Source organism: Pinus tabuliformis, chromosome 9 (genome assembly GCF_031772625.1).
Source record: "Pinus tabuliformis cultivar Carrire ecotype Pingquan chromosome 9, CPIR1, whole genome shotgun sequence".
NCBI classification, from domain to species: domain Eukaryota; kingdom Viridiplantae; phylum Streptophyta; class Pinopsida; order Pinales; family Pinaceae; genus Pinus; species Pinus tabuliformis.
The window spans coordinates 1,332,869,370-1,332,891,201 of record NC_142307.1 but is presented as its reverse complement, the minus strand read 5'-3'; the positions used below and the strand labels follow the sequence as shown (position 1 = coordinate 1,332,891,201).

At 34.5% G+C, this 21,832-nt stretch overlaps 1 pseudogene; it reads left to right on the top strand.

Moving 5' to 3' along the window:
• LOC149153437 (protein NODULATION SIGNALING PATHWAY 1-like) overlaps nt 1-21,261 on the top strand; it is a 100,250-nt pseudogene extending 78,989 nt beyond the window's left edge.
• The last annotated feature ends 571 nt before the right edge of the window (nt 21,262-21,832 follow it).

Below are 21,832 nucleotides of genomic sequence, written 5' to 3'. Positions count from 1 at the left end.
TAGCTTCCAAGTTGGTGATCAATTCTGGCTGTACATCAGCAAAGACAGAATGCAAGGTGAAGGTAAGAAGCTGAAACCAATAAGGTATGGGCCTTTCAAGATACTTGAGAAAATTGGTGAGAATGATTTTCACCTTGATTTTCCAGCTTACATGCACATCTATTCAGTAGTTAATGCAGAGAACTTGAGACTATTTAAACCTTCATTAATTGAAGATCTTGAAGAGCAAAGTCAGTTGCCTTCTATTGATGATCTATTGCCTGAGTATCTCAATGAGTTATAGGAAGATGCAGTTCTAGACAAGAAGGTGAGAACTATGCGCAGAGGGGATGTTGAGTACCTCAGAATTGGACTCAAAGGTTCAAAACCAAGCAGTGAAAGATGGATAGAGATTGAACAAGTGATGAAGCTGTATCCTCACTTGATTGATGCTTAAAAACCAACTTTTGGTGGTCCAAAAGCCTTTTTCAGTGGGAAGGCGTGATCCAAATGGATCCTAGAAACCCTCTAAGTCTTCAAACACTCGAAACTATCGCATAATAAGAACTTGTTAAAAAGTTGGATTACACTATCGGGAGGCAAAAACATGAAGAAATCAATGAAAGCAGGCTTATCGGAGGCTTAAAGCAACTTTGCATAAGAGCCGTCGGATCTAGCCAATCAACGGTCCAGATCCGATCGGCAAATCGTAATTAGCGATGGCAAGCAGAGGCAATCGGGGGCTATCACATGATAGTTGCGATCATGATCAGCGCGGGTCAATGAGGACCGTCGATCAAGTGAGTAGACCGATGACCCATGTTAATGCGCAATATCGCAATCAGCAAACACAGAGGAGCGATTATAATCGGCCTGGGGTATGTGCGATATGCAATTGCGATCAATCACATCGCAATATCGCGTCGGCACATTTCAATGGAGTGGGGCCGATAATAACGATGACAATGATAGCCGGACCCGATAAGATTATAGACAATATTCCATATATTTTGAAATCCGGGAAGTGGAAATTTCCTTTGTATTTTGCATTTCCGCCAAATGAATGGATTACAAAGGAAATGCACCCGATGCGATATTACGGACCCGAAAGGGTTTATTAATACTGTTGAATACTATTTCAAGTCCGATATGAGCGGGGTTTCATGTTTTAATGTATTTTTCAATATAAAAGGGAAATCACAAAACAGGCAGGATTTCGGGAGGACCAAAGGTGGTAATTGGCTGCCACGTGTCCAGGCTGAGGAGGGAGAAAACCACCCTTATCGGGAAGTTAACCCCCGTACGAAAGGGCCACCTGAAATGAATCACAGTCGTTGGATCTGGATCTCCCAAATCAACGGTGGAGATGCGATGTCGGTATACAGGCGGACCCGATAGGAGCATAAGGCGGATTTATGGATATTTGAAGTTTGATAAACAATGTTTGGCGAAATTTTCCTGTGTTTGAATGTATTTCTTTGTGTAAACAGAGAATGGCGATTTCGAAGGATTTCAAAGGCCCGATGACCCATTGCATTACAAAACATGTGGCCACCATCCCTGAAAGCGTTTAGCAATAATTGCTAACTCTCAGAGGGGGATATGAGCGGATAGAGGTGGAGAAGCCAGAGAGGCCGAGAAGGTGAAATGAGCAGACATCGCCGATTGGCTTTAAAGCCACAGATGGAGAGAAAACAGAGAAAGGCAGTGTTGAGACAGAGTAACAGAGACAGAGAGTTAGGGGGGAGAGTTGGTGTACTCAGAAGAGACTTGGGGGATCCAAGTAAAGCCTTATTATTTGGTATCTGTTGTGTGAGGCTAAAATTGAGATCACTATTGTAAAACTCTGTTTTGAAGACATAATAGAGAGGTCACCACTGAAGGCTGGACCAGGAGATGTATCCCAAGAGTGTTGGGTGAACTCTTTATTAAACTTGTTGTGTTTAAGTGTGTTGTCTATTATGTTTCTTTTACTGCTTCATTGTCTAAGTATTTCTCAATCTTATCGATCCATTGCACAAAGTAACATAGGCAAATCCATGCACATGAGTCTGTAATACCTTAATAATTGTTTAAGACCTCATTATCAGATCAACTGGTAAGGAACGTAGGATAATTATTGAACAACGATGAACATTTAATGAAAAGTAGAGATTGTGCAACAAGCTAAAGACAAAACATAACTTCTTCTCTGTCCATTTCTATTTATCGATTTGATATCAGATTTCCTTTAATTGAGAATGAACCATTTTTTCTAAAACAATCCAATAACAACGATATAGATGAGACTCATAATTGTTGAAACACCTAGCCATAACTTCAAAATGGATAAGTATAAAATTCCAATCATAAAAAAGCTACAACAATTATCTTAATTGTAATATCGTGCAGTAACTTAAGGTGTTTTCATTATTACATATAGTCTATATTTCCTGTACACAAAAGGCAAAAAAACAATTTTTTTAAATAATCCACTCCTTTTTAACTATATATTCAAAGTATATTTTGTATTAAAATATGCAACATAAATATCCAACAAATATGTAATTATATAAATCCAACTTTTCCATATAGTTTTATGATTATACAACATTTCATTTTAATATTTTCTACTTAATTTTATGATTATACGACATTTCATTCTAATGTAATATTTGAAAGAAACAAATCTAACAAATAATCAATTTGCTTAATAATAAACATAAATATCCAACTAACAATGTACTTTAAAACAAATATACTTCAAATCAAAATTAATTTGTTGTTATTAAATGGCATAAGATGCTCAAACACCCATCACACAACATTGCACCACTAATTAATTTTCAGAAGAAGATCACGATGACACTGAATCCGCTTTGAAAAAATTGGATACATTACAGTTTCACTAGTAGGACGGATATCAATAGGGACTTCTATATCTATAAATAATTTGATGCCTTTCTGTGGTTAATAGATCTAGGTTTAAGATGAATCTACATTGGTGATATACCAAATAGTAATCCTAAGCCCAGTTCCTCATATGGAGCTTCACATAAATATAATCATATTGTTTATATAATTAAACACGTGGAATACAACTTTGTATTTTTTACACCCATGCAACTAATATTATCACAACCAACACTACATTAACCACATATACACAATGACACTAACCTATAAAATCCTAAATCACATAGAATTACTATTGTAAAACAATATTGCTCTCAACCATTGATGATTATGTATGATTGCCACCTCTAGTTCGAGGCTACGAATTGAAAAGGCTATTGGGAATTACACTAGATAAGCATTCCTTGCTAGCCCTCTCACTAGAGAAAGTTTTTATTCTGTGAACTTGTGCATTAAAATGATATTTTGTAGATGCTTCTCATTTTTCTCTACATATGTTGTTCATTGTGGAGGAATGTTGTTCATTATGATCCCTCCACAAATGTAGAAGAAAATAATAATGTCTAGAGAAGTACTAAATACAACTCTATCTCGTCATCTCTCCATGAGAATCCTTCTTTTGAGGTATAATATGAGTGAACAATAATAGTGCAACAACAATGGGTATACTCAATGCAATAGAGCATGATGTCTAAGAACTTAGAGATGATTAACATAATCAATAAGGGCCTTTGCTAATGAAATATTTTGACTTTTATACATGCTTGCATGGATAGGCTAGGTGTTGTCATGTTATCTCATGGCATATATTCTCTATGTTTTTTTTTTCTCACTCGTTACATGAAAAAGGAAGAATTCCTCACTTCATTTCCTCTCTTTTACCTCTATTGTTAGTTATCACATTTCCCTCCTCATGTTCCCTTTGACCATTCCATGTCCTTTTTATTTAAATTCAAAGACACTTTTTTGCATCTTTTCAATTGCAACAAAAGCTAACAAAATCTATACATTATTTACATATTCATTGTCATTAGGAATTTATGTATTGGTGTGTTAACATATATATACATGTAATTGTAACTAAATTACCCTCAACTTGTCATCGAGGAAAAATAGATAAGCCACCCTTTCTCAGTGCTTACACAAAAGTTCATTTCTATTATCTACAAGGAGGTCAAACTAATAAAAGTTCATTTCTATTATCTACGAGGAAGTCAAACTAGAGTATTGCAGAAGCCAAAACACGACCTCCTTCAAATAAAAGAGAAATATTCCTCTTGACACAACCTTTTGGTTCTTCAAATTGTCAATGAATACTTAGATCCAAATGTCAATTTTCTTATTTTTCTCCCAAACTTTACATTATCTTGTTATAATTCAAGTAAATAGTTTTTAAATGTTCCTTACATCGCATCATCTAGCTACATTGTATTTTTTTTAGAAACTTGGAGAACATAAAAGAACCTAGACCTTTCTCTGCCACTTATTGTACCGCAAGAACATTTTCATACCTTGCATATCTAGATTTAAAGTACCAAGATTATATTAATGTCACCTCTAAGATTATGACGTTATGCTTAAGATTTTCCTTATGTCATCCTAAAAGGCCCATTTTGGAAAAAATGATTGCTTTAGGTGAAGAGTGGTTCTTTCATGAGTTCTCCCATGCAATATAGATTTATTAAAAATTAATGGGAATGGGAATTAATGTTCGATATATTTTTTTACTAAAGGAAAACCTTGTGACATTGCTACCTCTTCCCTTGGATATCTAGTTCAACCTCTAGTCATAATAGTGGTTGATAATCTTGAGAGACATAACTAGATTTGAACCTATTGTCTCTTTGTTGGAAACATGCCTTATGCACATGGTTTAATTGATTGAGCTAAACCTTAGAGCTTGAAGGATCTCTAATTCTTGAATTTAGGCTTATTTGATCCATGTAAAATAATTATTTTTTGGTAGAAATCACAATGGAATTCTTTAGTCTACGTGTTTCGAACCATCCAGTGTGGTTCATCAGCAGGACTAAGATGGAAAGTTTGATAAGGGCGAGCGAATAAATAGTCAAGGCGATGTACAAAGAATTGAGTCAAACAACAAAAATAAAATGGTCATAAAAAATATACTAGAAACGAAATAATGTTCAAGCAATAAATATTGAATTAAAATAATTAATACAAGAATGAAAAAATAGAACTAATAAAAATATAATGACTAAATCAAGTCAAACATAACACTACATGTTACAAGGTCAAAAAATAATAAATAAATTATATATATATATATAGTCAGTCAAGGAACATAAAAATGATAAAATAACAATTAAAATTAATTGAAAATCAAGAAAAAGTGGAGACTAAAAATCTTAAAAACAATTTTCAACAAACTTTGAAAAATAAAGATCCAAAATAATGAATAATAAATCAAAACAGACAAGTACCAATATATATAAATAAACAAATAAAAATAAATTAAATTAAATAAATAAACAAAATTAAATTAAATAAATAAATAAATAAGTAAGGATCATTAGAGGAAAAGTCAAACATAACATAAAAGAGAAAAAATATAAAGAAAATAATTTAAGTTAAGAATACAATACATGATAAAGTAAAAATTTTAATAACTAATTTATTCTAAAATATAACTTATTTAAAAATAAAAAGTGCATAGGATTATTAGACAATAAAGAGACCAAAATGACCAAAGAAATAATATCAATATAACTAAATTAATATTAGAAGTTAGGATTAAATATTAAAATGAGGAAAAATAGAAAGACATATATGATAAAAAATTAATTAATAAAAAACAACAAATATTTAATTAGTTAAATAAAGCAAGGATGAAAAAAAATCAATTAAGAAGAAACAGTCGGGATCCAACAACTACTAATTTTCCAGCCATCGTCTCTATTGAGATTATCTGACCTTTTTTCAATCTCTATGGGCTCCCTAAACTTTCGGTGATGAAAATGATCAATCTTTGCAATCACCTTAGCCTCTTCTATACATATGTGGTGTTTTGTCTTTTCTGCATGTTCTGCCAATGTCGAGGAGTGGGTCCTCCCATGCTTGATGTCGACAACATGCTCATGGATCCTTTGATTTATTGAGCGGCCAATTTCACCAATGTAGGGGGTCCCACAAGAACATGGGATCATATAAACACCTTTCATATTCTTAGGGTCCACGGGGTCTTTGACTAACCTTAGGGAGCTCCTAATTGTGTTTAGGGGCCTAAAGGTTGAAGGAACATCATGCTTCCTAAGGATCCTAGCAATCATGTCAGTGGTTCCTTGGATAAAGGGAAGGAGAACTCCATAAATCCACTTTCTGGGCTCTTTTAACATCCTAGGACCTTGGGCTGCTTTAAGGAAAGCTTTGAGACACTAGTGTCTACTATAGCCATTATTTTTTAAAACTTCAAGGAGATGGGTCTTCTCATCATCAAGATGATTATCATTAGAAACTCTTAAAGCACGAGTAGCTAAAGTGTTAAGAACTCCCAATTTTTGAGCAGGATAATGATGGGACTTAGCATGAAGATATTGCCGAGTGGCATTTTTCTTTCGAAAGACTTACTGCAAGAAAGAACCATCATCCTTCTTTGATATAAGAATGTCAAGGAATGGAAGGCTACCATTGATTTCACAATCCATAGTAAACTTGATAGAGCTAGATTGATTGTTAAGATGTTGAAAAAATAGATCCAACTTTTCTCGTCCATGAGGCCAGATGATGCAGGTGTCATCCACAAACCTTTTCCAAAGCTTTGGCTTGAATTGGGCTGAGGCCAATGCTTTGGATTCAAATTCCTCCATAAATAGGTTAGCCATGACTAGGGAAAGAGGAGAACCCATGGCCATGCCACAAGTTTGCTCATAGAATTCCCCTTCAAAGCTAAAGAAAGTTGAGGTAAGACAAATCTCAACCAACCTAGTTGTATTTGGATCTGTAATGCAGTTGATAACCTCAATAGCCTCATTAATAGGGATATTAGTGTATAGGGAGACTATGTCAAAACTAACAAGAATATCCTCAGGATCAAATTTTAATCCCTTTAACTCATTGAAAAAAGATGAAGAGTCTTTGACAAATGACTCCGTCTAGCCAACAAGGGGCTTTATCTTTTGAGCTAAATACTTTGCTAGAAGATAAGTTGGTCCACCAATTGTGTTGACAATGGGTCTCAACAGAGCCCCCTCCTTATGGATCTTGGGAAGCCCATAGATCCTAGGAGTAAGAGGGTTACTCTCAATGAGCTTATGGCTAATGGAGCCAACAATGCTACTGGATTTTATGGCAAGAGCCACAACTTTTGAGATCCTCTTTAGGGGATTTTTATCAATCTTCCTATAGATCCCATTGTTACATAGGTGATCCAACATTTTTCCACGGCAATCCTCCTTATCTATGATTATAACAACCCCACCCTTGTCGGCTTTGAGAATAACGATGTCATGGTTATTGTTCAAAGACTTGAGGGCATCAAATTCTTGTTTGCTAATGTTGTTCTTATGGAGCCTTTCCTTTTTAAGGATAACTGCACAATCTTGTCTTATGATATCCTTAGTGTTATCAGGAAGGTCCTTTATCCCATATTCGATGCCACAAATAATCTCCTCCACAAGGATTTTTCTTGGAGCTAGGGAAAAATTTAGAACTTTCTCCAATAAACTAAAGATAGGGGGGTCAAAAGAAAAACTAGATAAATTAACCACTCTTTTAAGTGTAAGAGAAATAATAGAAATAGACACAAGAACATAATTGTTAGATAATGTTAGGTTGGTAGGTGCAGAGGGAGTCATTGTTGACTCGAGGAGAAATCAAGAAACAAAATATGCTTAGGGAGTTGGGACTTCCTTGAATAATGAAGTTAATGATTTACTCACTTCAAAGTCATTTTTCTTTTGAAAGCTCAATGTATTCATTAGGTGTTACAAGCAATCCACTGCAAATCCCTTTACAAGCTCCAAGACTAGTTTTCCTAGTATTCTACAAGATTGATTTTTTCCAAATTATGAGGTATCATGATTCATTAGTAGATGAGAAAACCAATTTAGATTTTTGATGTAGTTTAGGTTGCTATAATGCAAATAGAGGGTGCCCTTTCCAACTATTCTTGCAATGATTCTAAGGTTTTGATGTGATATACATCAACCATCTTCTTGGAAAGTAATTAAAGTTTGAAGCAATAATGATTTAAGAATTGGTATCACACTACTATATTCCATCCCTTCCCACTTATGTGAATTGTTATGAGTTGTGTGATTATAGATAATCCAACAAGAAATGTGGGTTAAATTTTATGGACATGCATCCTCTTTAATTTTTATTTGGTTTGCAGTTGTTCTTTACAACTATGGTTTTGGATGTTTTGAGAATTTTGTAGGGAAAACAACTAAGTGAAGGAGGGAGTCCTCACCTCTCTACTCTAAGTTTGTGTTCTTATTGCATTTATGAGTGCTTTGGACTTGTTTAAGTTTTCTTGTAGCTATTTTTAAAAAGGGCTCAAACATTACATTTGGGATGTGGCATTACAAAATCTAGAATACAATAACATAGGTGGCAGCCTAGATTTGAGCAGAGACTCCAACAAAATAATGCATCATGGGAGAATTGTGTTGTATACACAACAAGGCATGTGGTTGAATGTAACTTCCCAACCATGGAAAGCCACATAGTGAACCTGACTATTCCATGATCAAGAAGATGAAATCCAACTTATAATGGCTTCTAAGTAATATATGAGATGAAATAATTCTCCCTAGACTACCTTTTTTTAACAAGAATGAGTATAAATTTTATTAAGTCTGTGCCTGGTCACAACAAGTACTCAGGAAATTTTACATTTTGATTTTCCTCTTTCTTGTCCCTATGTCTGAGATTGTCTGTTGACACTCCTAAAGGGATACATATTGCCTCATAATTTATTACATTTCTATAGGTATACAACTTAGAAAAACTTCCTAACAAAAAATAAAATTTGCAGCCATACATACTTCAATTGAGGTTATCCACCGCCTCTATCGATGGCATGTTTAGATTCAGACATTGCCTACCTTGGCTCCATTTCTCATTGTCATAGTCACTTAGTTTAGTATTCAAAAGATGGACTTGTTCTGGAAATTCTACTATTTGTTGGCAATGCATTTCTATCTCATCCTCCTACCTAGCTAACTTCTCTAACAGGGCTTGGACCTTCTCCATCTCTTGCAAAATTTTCATCATCTATTTTGACACACGTAATTTGTTAATTTCCCAAACCATCGTGATACCCCTAATTAAAATTCCTCTCCCTAACAAACAAACAAAATCTCAGATAAGAACAAGAAAATACAAACAAAAACATTAGTACGTTAGGCCCTACCTAAATGAGCATCATGACCAATTAAAACGCAAGTCTGTCAAGTACCAATTTCATATGAATTGGCCATCACATTTTTCCTTCATACTCCATCATAAATGGTTATGGGTAACATTTTGAAAGTTATTTTCCTCTCAAGAAATACTCATAGATCTCCATTGTGAACACGAATAACATGTATGAAATATGATGCCCAAACTTTGTATATACCCATGCATATAATTTATGAATGCGATAATGTTTGGAGGCAATGCAAGGATACAGGGTCACTATAAAAACCCAACCCCATGAAGATGTGCAAAGGAGATTTTTAACGTGAGTATGGTGGGATCAAAAATATAAATTTTAATGATGGAAATATAGGAAGCACACATATTTTGATTCTGCGATGGCCTAAATTCAATTTTTCAATGAATATAATTTACACGCTAGGCTCCATCTCCCTTTGATGGCACGATGTTGGTCAAAGGGAGTCCAACATGGCTATGGTACACAACATGGTTAGCCTACACACCGAAATGTGTCAAAATTTTAATGACGTGAGACATAGTTGTTCGAAGGATAAAAATGGGTGCGAGTATGATATGGAATTAGACATAAAATGATGTTTATAATAATGAATGTACGCCATTGCAATGGTTGCAAACATGATAATTTAACACAAACATCTAGATTGTAAATATGGTATAGTGTATGGTCACTTTGACAGCTCGTGACACGTCATAATTTTATGTATCATGTTGATGCTCCATTTGATATTTAACCACATAATTGAATGCTTATATCATTATTGATGCTCCAAGTCACTCTCAATGGCACCATAGGTGGTGAATTTAATAAGGGTCATTAATTGTACAAGTGATAGGGAAAGATTGGAAAATTATCACGTGAAGTTGTAGACTTGACAACATTATAACTCTATGTAATTTTATGTGTGTATTTGATTGTGAAAACTATTAGATGATCCACATGCCAGCCTATGCTCCCACGTAAGCTTCCCAACATCATTGAAACATGCCAATAATTTGATCTGGCTGGACATTAACTCGCAAAGTACACCTCTTTAACTGTCAAAGGGAAACATGCCTTTGGTTTTAATGCCACTACTTTGTAGACCTTGTTAAGAAACCATCTCACAAAAAGATATAAAATATAGATCAACGACTTCAGAATCAGCCTCTTCGAGGGGGAAACCACCTTTACGTTACACAAATGAATAATTCTTGGATGATACAAATGACAAAATCTCCTTTCTATATATAGGAGTCTAAGGGGTCACAATATAATCAAAGCCGACATAAAAATAATAATATAAGGGCACAACAATAACAATAGTGGGCTTCTATGGGGCACAATAATAACAATATGGGGACAATAGGGGCACAACAATAACAATAAGGGCTACAATGACAATAGTAATGGGGGAATCACTAGTATTATAGGGACCTAACATGCCCCTCTCCTTCAAAAAAGTGTTGTCCTCAACGCTTGAGTAGTTCTGAATGCTTATGTATAAAATTCTCATCCTCCCATGTGGAATCATCAGCGGGTAAGTTCTTCCACTTGGCGATATACTCTGAAATTGATCGATTTCGTAGCTATCGAGTTCTTGTTTCTATGACTGCTTCAGGTTCCAATATGATTTTTCCTTCCTCATCAATTTTTGGCAATATTATTTGAACTGGGAGCTTGTCACCAATAACCTTCTTTAAGCATGAAACATGGAAAACTGGGTGCACTCGGGAAGTTGTAGGAAGCTCCAATTTTAATGCCATAGTACCAATATTTTGCAACACCTTGTACGGACCATAATACTTTGGTGATAATTTATTATCTTTCTTAGCTTGCTTTAGGGAGATTTGTTTATATGGTTGTAGCCATAGAAAAACCTAGTCAACTACATCAAATATTCTTTCACTGCGATGTTGATTTGCCTATTGTTTCATTCTATTATGTGCCAAAGTTAGGTTATCCTTTAAGAGTTGGAGAACTTGTTGTTGATGTTCGATGTGATATTCCACTGCTTGAACCTTAGATTTTTCTCTTAAATATGATGTGATGGATGGTGGGTGATAGCCATAAAGTTCCATAAATGGGGTCATTTTTGTTGCAGTATGGAAGGAATTGTTATACCACCATTCAGCCAGAGGAAACCATTTGACACATTGTTTCTGTTTATCATATATAAAGAAACAAAGATATCCTTCCAAACTTTTGTTTACTCTCTCAGTTTTCCCATCAGATTGAGGATGATAAGATGAGCTATGAGCTAGCTGAGTACCAAGACAAGAAAATAATTCTATCCAAAAATTTCCAATGAAAATGGGATCTCTGTCGTTTACAATGATCTTTGGATTTCCATGTAGCTTTTGAATTGTTTCCATAAATGGAGTAGAAAATGTACTGGCTTTAAATGGATGAGAGAATGCACAAAAGTGTGCATACTTGGTAAGTTTGTCAACTACCACCATGATGACACTCTTTCCTTCAGACTTGGGTAAACCTGTGATAAAATCCATTGAAACCTCCTCCCAATGTTGACTTGGAATGGATAAAGGTTGTAATAAACCACGTGTCTTAAATGTTTCAAATTTATTTTGTTGGAAAACCAAACATTCTGCCACAAAATTTTGAATATTATATTTAAGGCCATCCCAAAAAAAATCCTTCTTAACCCTGTGGTAAGTTTTTAAAAATCCAGAGTGCCCTCCTAAGGGAGAGGCGTGTAGTTCCATAAGAATATTTTGTTTGAGTTGGGAATTCTGACATAGGTATAAGTGATCTTTGTACCATAACGAATCATTTTTCCAGCTAAATATATCAGATGTACGGGATCTTGTTGTAACATTTGGATGAGTGCCCACACTTCTTCATCATTCTTCCATTCATCCCTTGCTTCATCTATCCAATCTGGTTGGATAATAGAAATGACACAAAGCAATGCTTCCACATCCTCGTCCTTTCTTGAGAGTGCATCTACCACAACATTTTGCTTCCCTTTTTTGTAGATGATTTCAAAGTCATAAACCAACATCTTTGTGACCTATTTTTGCTGCTCTTCTAAAGATAATCTTTATTCTAAAAAGTATTTAAGACTATCATGATCTGTTTTTACCTTGAAGTGTCTTCCCATTAGGTAGGGTTGCCATTTCTTAAGTGCATGTAGTATTGCCAACATTTCCTTCTCATAAATAGCTTTGTGTAAATACTTTCCTTTAATTGGACGACTTTCGAAAGCAATGGGTCTTTCTTCTTGCATTAAAACAACACCAATTCCATTTCTGAAGGCATCACATTCCACAATCAAGGTTTTTGTGAAGTCCGACGGAGCTAAGACTGGTGCTTGGCACATTGACTCTTTAAGATGTTCAAGGGCTTTCGTTGTTTCAAGAGGTCATAAAAATGCATATTTCTTCAATAATGTTGTTAGAGGTGCTACTATTCTCCCATAATTCTTAACAAACTTGAGATAATACCCTGTCAACCTGAGAAATCCTCGCAAATGCTTTATGGATGTGGGGATTTTCCATGCCTTAATGGCTTTAATTTTTCTAGGGTATACCTTAACACCTTCATGAGATACAATATGACCCAGATATTCCACCTCTTGTACTCCAAAGAAACATTTGGAGCTTTTTGCATATAATTGTTTCTCCTCCAATAGTTTGAACACCCTCTCAACATGTTGAACATGATCCTTCCAAGACTTGCTATAGATTAGTATATCATCAAAAAATACTAACACAAATTTTCTAAGGGTTTGAAAATGGAATTCATCAAACCTTGAAATGTAGAAGGTGCATTGGTAAGGCCAAAGGGCATGACCAAAAATTCATAATGACCCTCATGAGTTCTAAATGCTGTTTTCGGAATGTCTTCAGTCTTCATTCTGATTTGATGATATCCTGAACAAAGATCCAACTTGGTGAAGTAAATTGATCCACGCAATTCATCCAATAACTCATCAATGACGGGAATGGGAAATTTATATTTAATAGTGAGCTTATATTTAATCCAGACACATGCGCCATGATCCATCCTTCTTATGCACCAACATTATTGGAGCAGAGAAAGAACTTTGACTAAGTTGAATTATACCAACGTCTAGTTTTTCTACAACCATACGTTCAATTTCACTCTTTTGGGCATAGGGATAATTGTAAGGCCTAATGTTTGGAGGAACACTTCCTGGAATCAAATGAATAGCATGATCATGATCACGAATAGGTGGGAAACCTTTGGGAGTCTCAAATACCTTGGAATGATTGTCCAAGAATTTTTGGATATCTGGAGAAATAGATGATTTTGATGTGGGAACCTCTAGCGAACATAATTGTGCAATTACACCTCGTTGTTCTTTCTTTAGAAGCTTTGTCATTCCATTAGAGCTAATTATCTTTCCTAGTTTCCCTGCGATATCTCTTAATTCAACTTCCTTTCCTTCCAAGAAAATTTCATGAAAAGTTCTTGAAAATTAAAAGCTATTGTACCCAAGGATTGTAGCCATTGGACTCCTAGTACAACATCAACACCACCCATTGGAATGGAAAGAATTGGGCTATTCAATACATATTCTCCCATGGATAGCTTAATATTATGGAGCTTTTTAGAGCAATTTGTGGTTCCTCCACTTGCAACCATCACTTGACACTCTGGTTTTGGATATAGGAAGAAATTCAATTCCTTGGCTATCTTACAATGAATAAAATTATGGGTACTTCCTGAATCAATCAACACTATTACCTTTTTCTTCTTGATATGTCCTTCTATCTTGATAGTTTGAGGAGTGGTAATTCCGGCCAATGCATTACAAGATATTGTCAAATTCATTTCTTCTTTCTCTAGGGTTTGTTCCTGGTGTATATCCTCTTCTTTTGATGTTTCTTATTCCTTTTCTTCCTCCTCTTAACAATCTATGTAAAATAATTTCTTCTCAGCACACTTATGACCTTTAGTGTATTTGCTATTGCAACTGTAACAAAGCCCTTTTGCTATTTTTTCTTTCAATTGTTGGGGTTTCAACCTTGTAGGTTGTGGAAGGCTAGGGGAAACAACACTTCCATCCTTATAGTTGTGAGTAGTAGGCTTCCTTGTTGCCATAATTTTTCTTTCCATTTTTCATGCCAACCTGAATGCCTTCTCCAATGAGTTAGATTCCCAAAGGTGAACTTCATGTTGGATGTTATCCTTTAAAGTCCCTTTGAACACATCAATCCCATGCTCCTCTGGAATATATTTTACCCTTATATTCAATTTTTGGAAGTCCTCAATGTGCTCCATCATTGAATCCTTTTGTTTGAGGTTTATCAATTGGCTAAAAAAAGTGTTGCTTTTTGTATCCTCATAATGTGCTATCATTTCTTCCGTAAAAATTTCCCAAGTGACAATTTGTTTACGAGAGCAAAGCCATCAATGCCATACAAACTGATTTGGTTCCAAATATAATGTTGCAATGTGTACCTTTTGTGTGTTTTGCACATTATGGAGATCGAAATATTGCTCCATCTGTAGTATCCATGTTACATGATCCTTTCCATCAAACTTCCTCATATTTATCTTTAGAACATGGTGGGTCTTCAATCCAACGTTATAGTCTATGAAATCATGATTAAAATTTCTTTTGTTCTCCTCATGAGCTTCCTTTACTACCCTTTCACCATTAGTAAGCATTTCTTGTAGCAACTTAGTCAAATCTATCTTCAAATCTTCCATGTCGCCTTTTAGTTTTTCTTCTATACCATCCATCTTAGCATCCATGCCATTCATCTTAGCTTCCACGCCATTCATCTTAGCTTCCACGCCACTCATCTTAGCTTCCACGCCACTCATCTTAGTTTCCACGCCATTCATATTAGCTTCCACACCTTTCTTTAGACCATCAATCTTAGCTTCTGTTACCTTTTGTGAGAGTGAAATTTGTTGCACTTGGTCTCATAATTTTGATATATTAAGTTGCATTTCTTCCTCTTCTTCGTGAGTCATGCTAGAGCTTTCTGGTTTCTTGCTAGTGTTTCCATTTTCTTTCTTCGGTGCATCAATTAATGATAAGTATGCTTCACTATTCCCTTTGAAATTCAAACTAATTTTTCAACCCAAACTTACGCAAAATTTTAAAGAGACTACACACCCTTTTTCGCTTTGTAGAAGTTCGATATTGAATCTATTGTATCTCTATAATTCCAGATCTCCAAGGTCTGAAATTTATTCATGTTGTAGCCCTCTGAGTCCTCTTTCAATTTCCACCAGTCCTATAAAAATTGGATTCTCCAAGAAAATGTTATGCCCAAATTCCCAAGATGACCTAATTATATAATTGTTCAGTAGAGTGAACTTGTACAACATGCCACGTGTCACTATTTCGACCTTCGGATCTGAAAAAAGATAAAAAGAAAACTAAGTCCATCCTCTTTCTGTAACTTCTTACAAAATTTCAATATGATGCTCAGACAGAAAGTTATGACGATTTTCCCAAGAACACTTGTTTGGAATGTAATTCGGGAGTTTTCAAACACTCTAACTTCCTCAGATCATATCTATGAAAATATAGTGTGACAAGATCTGAAATTTGGACCCGAGGTTCAAAACAATTTTGGATCAAATGGGTTTTTTTGTTAGATTCTGAAAATTTGTAGAGAAAAAGTAATAGTGAAAATTCCACGATGGCTTGTTTGGAGTAGCGAAACCCAAGAATCCAAAGCTCTGATACCAAATGTTAAGAAACCAGCTCACAAAAAGATAGAAAAGACAAATCAACGACTTCCGAATAAGCCTCTTCGAGGGGGAAACCTCATTTACATTACACAAAAGAACAATTCTTGGATGATACAAATGACAAAACCTACTTTCTATACATAAGAGTCTAAGGGGTCACAATATAATCAAAGTCGACATAACAATAATAATATAAGGGCACAACAGAATCTCGCCATTTTCCCGATCATTTTTGGTTACTTCACTGGGAATACTTGTGACAGTTGAAGGAGAGGGAGAGAACACCATGAGGAGAGGTATGCATTAAACAATTTCTAGTTATCATTCTTTATTTTTAATTTCATTTTTCTATGAATTTTAAGAGGCTGATCCAAAGGTGGTAGCAGGCTATATCTGAAGGGGAGACACAATGTGAAGGCAACTCCACTTAAATTTATAAGTACATTTTTTAGGTAACTTGAATTTCCTATAATTTATTTGCTGGTAGAAGGTCTAGTTTGTCATCAACCCATGGTAACAACTATCAATATTGCAGAGAAACGTGGTATCCGAAGTTATATCAAATTGCTTGAGGGTGTTTGAAAGTTAACTTATAATTTATTACTTTACATAATATTTGTATATGATCTTCGTTACATTGCAGATATTCTAGAATTTAGTTTGGCCAAATATACTTCATAGGAATCTGCGATTGCGACCCGTTGTACTCACAAACATATTTTTTTAATAAAATCAACCATTTTCTACCCCATTTATTGTGCATATTTCTCTCAGAATTACTCATAATTATTTGCAATTTGTTCTCTTGATTTTTACAAAATTAAATTGTAGTTGAGGCTCTACAGTTCTTTGGGGTTGTAAGGCTTCGAATACTGATTAGTTTGCTGCTAATTAAAGTCTGTTTTTTTAATTTTGTTTGCTGATACTGCTATGTACATTGTTATTTGTACAATTTTACAAAAAATTTTATCATATTTCTGTATAGATTTGTTTTAATTGTTGTTTTATATTTGATGTAAATAAATTTATTTATGATATAAAAGCCTGTAAATTCTATCTTAATCAGTTACCTGACATTAGGGCGTAAAACGACAGACAACTTGTCCCATTATCTCACCCACCCTGTGAGATTCATGGAATTGGTTGAGAGAAGCATAATAACTTTTCTTCCATCAACAATCTACTCCTTGAGCTTCAGGCTCATCATGATAAAATCAAGTTGAGGGACATCCAATTTCTTCATTAGCTAGCTGGCTATCATCTAAAAACTAGTGTACTTAGAATTTATTAAAACCAAGGTTAGTATTTCTGAAATGGTAAATCAAGCAAGACATGCATTTTCATATTGAATGGAAGATTTTGCTTGATTTATAACAAAATAAGTGCTAAGATCTGGAGGAAAACAAAATTCTAAGCCCATTATGTCACAAAAATACAAGAGAAAATGAAAAAAGTCAAGCATCATTTAGTGAGAGGATGAATTGTTCGTCTTCAAAGTTTAAGAGGATAACAATATTAGAAAATTGCAACAATATATCAAATATGTCGCTAAGATCTCAAGCAAACCTATCATGCAAGGCCCTTGATCATTAGAAAGACACAACAATATATCAAATGTGTTGCTAAGACCTGAAGCAAACGTATCTTGCAAGTCCCTTAATGGGCATTATTTGAGAGGGGATAATTGAACCATCTTTTAATTTTAAAGGTAAAACAATACTTGACATCCAATTACCAAAAGTTTTGGATAGCTTGGATGAAAGACACATGAATGGAATTTATTTCCACTACAACTCAGTTCATGCACACATTCACCTTCTTTTCCAGAACGAAAAGACCATACCCTAACAAAATCCTCACTTACAACCACAAAATATTCTCCACTTGTGTCCCAACAAACTGAGTGCACAGGTTTTGTATGCCTTTGAAATAATAAATATATTAAATATACTAATCATTTCCAAGCCTTTCTTTATCTAAATTTGATCAATGTTTACAACCACTGAAGATATTTCCATAACATATTTAAAAAATTAGAAGATACAAGCATCACATGTGGAAACTGCAAATACCTTATGTAAACCAATTTAATCAACAAACTCAGAATCTTCATCCAATATTACTTAGAAGTTTAGTGTGCATAACAAAACACTGAATGTGAATGCAAGATAACACAAAACATACCTGTAAAAAATGCAAATTGTGCTCAGTCTCAACATCAAAAATTGATACAAGATTTTCTGCAATGGCTGCAAGAAGTCTGCCAACACCTGTTTGAAATCACACTTGACTCATACCACCCTGTGAAGTAATTGAAATCAAGAATAATTATTTCAGAATTTAATGTGTACAACATCTCAACTAGCATAGTGCATTCATCGTGATTAATTACATAGAGCTAAAAAACATATACTTTATAAATTTTCCACCTTAAATGTTCTTGTGCAAATGCCCTAATTAACACTACAATAAAATATTTCATTTTCTCCATCACAAGAGTAGAGCAAATCATTGTTTGGATGGAAATCAAGAGACAACAGTTCCTAAATGACCAGTAAACATTATCAATGCCACTCTTTAAGAGAGAATGCCCATTGAGTAAATGCTTGGATGACATCAACTTATAATGGCCATCCAGATCCACCCAAATATATTATCAAAAATTAAAATAAAATAAAATTCAAATGCTTGCATGTGCCAAGAAGGTACCAAAGCAGCCCAATCAATGCAAGCAACAACAGGTGCTAGATGGTTATCATCTAGAAACTAGAGTACTTAGAATTTATTTAAACCAAGGTTAGTATTTATGAAATGGTTAATCAAGAAAAATGTATTTTCACATTGAATGGAATAATTTTCTTGAATTTATAACAAAAGCAATGCTAAGATCTAGAGGAAAACAAAATTATAAGCCCATTATGTCACAAAAGTACAAGAGAAAATGAAAAAGCCAAGCATCATTTTGTGAGAGGATGAATTGTTTGTCTTAAGAGGACAATAGTATTGGAAAGCTGCAACAATATATCAAATATGCTTCTAAGATCTCAAGAAAACCTATCATGCAAGGCCCTTGATCATTAAACAGATGCAACAATATATCAAATGTGTTGCTAAGATCTGAAGCAAACCTATCTTGCAAGTCCCTTAACGAGCATTATTTGAGAGGGGATAATTGAACCATCTCTTAATTTTTAAAGGTAAAACAATACTTGACATCCAATTACCAAAAGTTTTGGATAGCTTGGATGAAAGAACAATGAATGGAATTTATTTCCACTATATCTTAGTTCATGTACACGTTCACCTTGTTTTCTAGAACAAAAGACCATACTATAGCTGCAAAATATTCTCCACTTGTATCCCAACAATCAGACTGCACGAGCTTTGTATGCTCCTAAAATAATAAATATATTAAAAATACTAATCATTTCCAAGCCTTTATTTATCTAAATCTGATAAATGTTTACAACCACTGAAGATATTTCCAAAATATATTTAAAAATTTAGAAGATACAAGCATCACATGTGGAAACTGCAGATACCTTAAGTAAACCAATTTAAGCAAAACTAAGAGAATCAACAAACTCATAATATTCATCCAATATTACTTAGAAGTTTAGTGTGCATAACAAAAGACTGAATGTGAATGCATGATAACACAAACATACCTGTAAAGTATGCAAATAGTGCTCAGTCTCAACATAAAAAAATGGTACAACATTTTTTGTAGTGGCTGCAAGAAATATGCCAACTCCTATTTGAAATCGCACTTGACTCATACCACCCTGTGAAGTAAGTGAAATCAATAATAATTTTTGCAGAATATAATGTGTACAAAATCTCATCTAGCATAGTGCATTCATCAATATTAATTACAAAAGCTAAAAAAACATGTACTTTATTAAATTCCCCACCTTAAAAGTTCTTGTGCAATGTGGACACAGGAGAGAGTTTGGGTCATGGAAACCACTACCTGGCTCCATAAACTAGGTTATATGCATGGAGAAGAATAAAAAAATCAATTATATTTGGGCACCAAAGGAAACGACAACAACAATAATAACAACGGTAGCAATAGCAACAACAAAGGCAGATCAGGTGGATGCTAGAGTAATCCACCTAATCTTCCCAAGGAATCGAGATGGGTTGAACAACTACTAAAATCTTATGTAGTAGCTATAGCCAACAATAACATTGTTCACATTCAACATCTCATATGGGTCTTCCATGATCTTGCATTAGTATCAGGTGATATGAACCATATACTTGCAACACATGGGCTGAGAGCTTTCATTGTTGAGATCATGCATCATGATACGTCTCTTCCTTGCTCGGAATTCCTCTCTGTAGATCCAAAGTTTTTTCATAGGGCTCTCATCAAGTTTCATGAGGTAAGTCCATGGTATTAGTTGTTGTAAACCATAGCTAATAAATATTTGCTCGAAGACTTTGAAGACAAGACCAATAAATATCTTCATTTAATAGATATTGGTGTTTCTCATGGAATACAATGGCCCACATTCATGGAGGCATTGGATAGAAGACCACTTGGGCCTCCTAGTCTCCAAAGGCTAACTATCATATTAGACACTGTTGGGGAACCCTTTTTAGCTGGTGATCCTTCTAATGACTTCCCTAACCATTTAAAGAGGTATGCAAAGACTTTAAATCTTGATATGAAATTTAATGTCATTGCACAACCCCTAGATTCCCTTACCAATGAAATCCCTCGAGGTTAAAGAAGACAAGGCATTAGCTATTTGTGCACAATTTCATCTTCATCAACTCTTAGGAGAGGGCTTGGACAAAAATGAAGTAAAAGACAATTAGTTAACATCAGTTCACCCTCGTGACAATTTCATCAAATTCATAAAGGACCTAAGTCTCCAAGTGTTTTTCTTGATTGATAATGATATAGACCATTCATCTCTTCATTTCATAGAAAGTTATAAGAACTTTGTAGATCACCTATGGAGATTATTGGATTCCAACGCCATATGTTTGAAGGGGAAAGAGTGCAAGGAGAGGTGTATGGTTGAAGGTGAGGCTGGCAAGGGTTAGTTAATAATGTAGGATATGATGGTGCTTCTCGTATGGAGAGAAAAGAGAGCTAATTGAAGTGGGTCACTAGAGTTAGGGAAGGGGGATTTGTGTGTCATATCCCTAGCGAAAAAATAATTCATTGTGCAAGAGCCATTTTTCATAAACACGATTCAAATTGGGATATGCATTTGGAGGATGGGTATATTTCTCTGTGTTGGAAGAGTCATTTTGCAAATATTATCCATATTTTCTTCCTTTAACTTCTATATTATTGTTTCATACGTATTAGTTTCATACATATCATACATAGAAATGTACATAAACTTTGGCCCCATGAATTTGTACTTTGGCTCAAATTCAATGCTTATATTTAATTGATAACAAAAAGGATACAAATAATAAAGAAAAAATGAAAATTTCATCTATTTATCATTTGATGCTCAATTAAAATCATTGTGTTGTAGTTTCACATAAGAACCTTAACATCATTGTCAATTGTTTTACCTTCACCCTATATATACAAGTGGTAGTCTACCTGTTATATGTTTTGGAGCTTTTTTGGGCATATTTTCTAGTAGAATTTACACATAATCCAACAGGGATTTATTCCAATTATATGTGAGAGAATTGATCTCATTCAAACTAGATAATTTAGCTTTGGTCAATGTACCTGAAGAGAGAACTGCAACTTTTTATCCCAGTATAGTGCAAAAACAAGCGACTCTGCTTTCCCACTACTAGCACACATGCTCCAGGATGAAAAATAATAGGAACAAAGGACAAAACTGCAACATACTTCTCTGGAAATATTTCTTTGGGTGGCAGGATACT